Genomic DNA, 3,356 nt, shown 5'->3' with positions numbered 1-3,356 from the left:
ACGTTGGTTGACCCAAACGTGTGAGGGAGGTGGTCAGCTGGTGCACCTGAAACTCGGTGTTCCTCCGTTTGACTTGCGCGTCTAGGAGAATGGGGGGTGGTACCTGCAATGACACTCCAATGCCTAAGTTAGCAAGAGTGTGAGCAAGCTGAGAAAGTATTGGGACTTAGTGATACCTGAGGGATGTCAGGGTATTTATAGTGGTGAACCAATAACCACCGCTGAAGTAGTGCCACCTTTTTAGGTGGATAGCCGTTCCCATATCTTAGGGAGGTTAAGATATGGCTCTATGAAGCGGTTAGAGAGTTTCTAGGGGGCGGTTACTCATTCGAATGAGTGTTATCTGCCAGCTAACCCTCGTATCCGACTTCTTTGGAGTAGGTCGTGTTCAGTACCGACTTCTGGGGATGAAGGCCGGTACTGGGGGAGGGCCAACCCCTTTGGGTTGGGCTTTTTTGCTTGGATCCTGGGTCCTATTTATTGGGCCAGGGTATGAACAATAGTAAATAGGTAGTTGCAAAAGATATTTCGACGCTCAAGTCAATAAGTATTTAAGAGGTACAAAAATTTTATGATTATAGAATGTTAAACATGAAATAGAACTTATCATGTGGTCTCCCTTTTGAGATATAGAAATTGGTGCTTTTATAGGTATAGGATTGATGAATAGAATTGATGTTATGACCATTGGTCATTAAGATAGAATAATGGTTATTAACACCATCCGTTACAAACTTAGAATGAAGGCAAATAAAGCCGAGTTATGACTCATAATGCACAATAAAGACCGAGCTATAAAGTGAGGGATCATAGTGACAAACCCCAATTTGACGGTTTGTTTTGTATTGATTTTTGGGGATTTTATCACCTTTTACCCATATTTATTCAATGAATTAGCATGGTTTTACATATTCTCCTTTAATTGTGCTTAAGAGTGAAAACATGCTTTTTAGGACTCAAAATAGCTAAATTTAATTCACCTTGATTCTATTAGATGCCTTGATATATTGTTAAGTGATTTAAGGTTTAGGAGGCAAAGATTGGATCAAGGGAATGAAGAAAGAAAGCATGAAAAGTTGGAGAACTCATGAAGAAATGGAAGAACCGGAAAGCTGTCAAGCCGACCTCTTCGCACTTAATCGACCATAACTTGAGCTACAGAGGTCCAAATGATGCGGTTCCAGTTGGGTTAGAAAGCTAACATCCGGGGCTTCGAAACGATATAAGATTTGCTATGGTTGAACCGCGCATGGTGACGCGTACGCGCATAGTACGCGCACGCGCCGTTGCTGCCACCTGGTTCACTTAAAACAAAACGTGGCCAGCGAATTCTAAAGCCTTGTGGGCCCAATCCAACTCATTTCTGATGCTATTTAAGCCAAGGATTGAAGGGGAATCAACATAACTTTTCATACTTTACTTACTTTTGACCATTAGTTTAGTTTTTAGCTTAGTTTAGTAGTGAGAGTTAGTTTCTAGAGAGAGAAGCTCTCACTTCTCTCTAGAATTAGGATTAGGTTTAGTTCAATAACCTTAGATCTAGATTTTAATTCATGCTTTCATCTCCTTCTACCTTTCAATTCCTTGTTGCTACATTCATTCTTCTTCTATTCTTTTGTTGTAATTTCCTTTATGTTGTTCTTATGTTTTGTTGTAGATCTACTTTTGCTCCTTCTATTTTCTTTCAATTCAATTAGAGGTAATTCATAATAATTGTGTTCCTTTTGATTGTTGTTGTTAATTCATTGCCATGATTGTTGTTAGATTCTATTTTTGTTATCAATTTACTTTGCTTTTCTTTTATGCCTTCCAAGTGTTTGATGAAATGCTTGGTTGGATTTTAGTATAGATTTTGTTCCTCTTGACTATGGTAGAGTAATTAGTGACGCTTGAGTTATCTAATGTCTTTGTTGATTGATAATTAGAAGTTGCTAATTGATTTAGATACCACTAAAGCTAGTCTTTCCCTTGGGAGTTGACTAGGACTTGTGGAATCAAGTTGATTCATCCACTTGACTTTCCTCCATTATTAGAGGTTAACTAAGTGGTAGCAATAGACAATTGTGGTCACAATCGAGGAGGATAACTAGGATAGGACTTCTAATTCTCACAACCTTGCCAAGTGCTTTTTAGTTGTTAGTTTATTTTCATTGTCATTTACATTTCATGTCTCTTATCCCAAAACCCCAAAATACAATCCATAACCAATAACAAGACACTTCATTGTAATTCCTAGGGAGAACGACCCGAGGTTTAAATACTTCGGTTTATAGAATTTAGGGGTTTGTTACTTGTGACAAACAAATTTTTGTATGAAAGGATTATTGTTGGTTTAGAAGCTATACTTTACAACGAGATTTCATTTGTGAAATTCTAAACCGTCAAAAATCCGTTCATCACATAGCCCTAGAAAATAAAATGAGTTATAACTCGGTTAAAAGATAAGTGAATAATGATATGGTGAGCTTCCAAGTTTAGTCAGGTTATTATGTAGGTACTTATTCAAAAAATAATTGGGTGGTAAGAGTCATTTAATCAAGATAGTTGTGTGGGGGATATTTTTTCACTTGAGAACAATTTTGCATGACATGCGTATAGCATTTGATTGTATGTGAACTGAAAAGTTCAGAAATATGTATCTATTGACAAAATCGATTGTATGATTCGAGGATATAATGATTAATTGTCTTGGGATTTTTTCGACCCACAATAACTTATTGATGAATTTCTCGCTCAAAGTAATTAGTTATTGAATATTTATAATTTATATTGAAGGTCATATGATATGAATAAGATAAATTGAGAAAATAAATATGTATAAAATCGCAACATATATTGAATAATATATTGTAAAATTACAGAGTTCAAAGTAGAAAAATATATCTTGAAAGTTGATAATTATAGAAAAGAAGACGACATATGAATGTCATACACATCAAATGTGAATTACTTAATTTTATTTGTTAATATTTCTGCGTTAACTTGTTAATAAAGCAATAAATAACTAATTATTTAATAATATAATAAATCTTGTTTAGCTGAGGTATATTCTTTGTGCAAAAATAGTAAATTTGTATGTTTGTAATTATTTTTTGCTTAACTTTCTGCATTAAACAAATAGTAACATAAAATTTAATAGCATAAAGTGAATAGTATAATAGTTATATACAATTGATATATAATTGATTTTTGATGGAATCCAATTTTAAGATTTGAAGTCATCATTACTGTCATTTAATTATATAAATAAAATCATTAAATAATAAGAATATAATTCATAATGAAATAAAAATTCAATTGACATGGTTATTATATGTTATTATTATAAATGAATAACTTTGCATTCTAATATAGAA

Source organism: Arachis ipaensis, chromosome B01, assembly GCF_000816755.2.
Source record: "Arachis ipaensis cultivar K30076 chromosome B01, Araip1.1, whole genome shotgun sequence".
In the NCBI taxonomy this organism is placed as follows: Eukaryota; Viridiplantae; Streptophyta; class Magnoliopsida; order Fabales; family Fabaceae; genus Arachis; species Arachis ipaensis.
Note: the sequence above shows the minus strand (reverse complement) of the source record.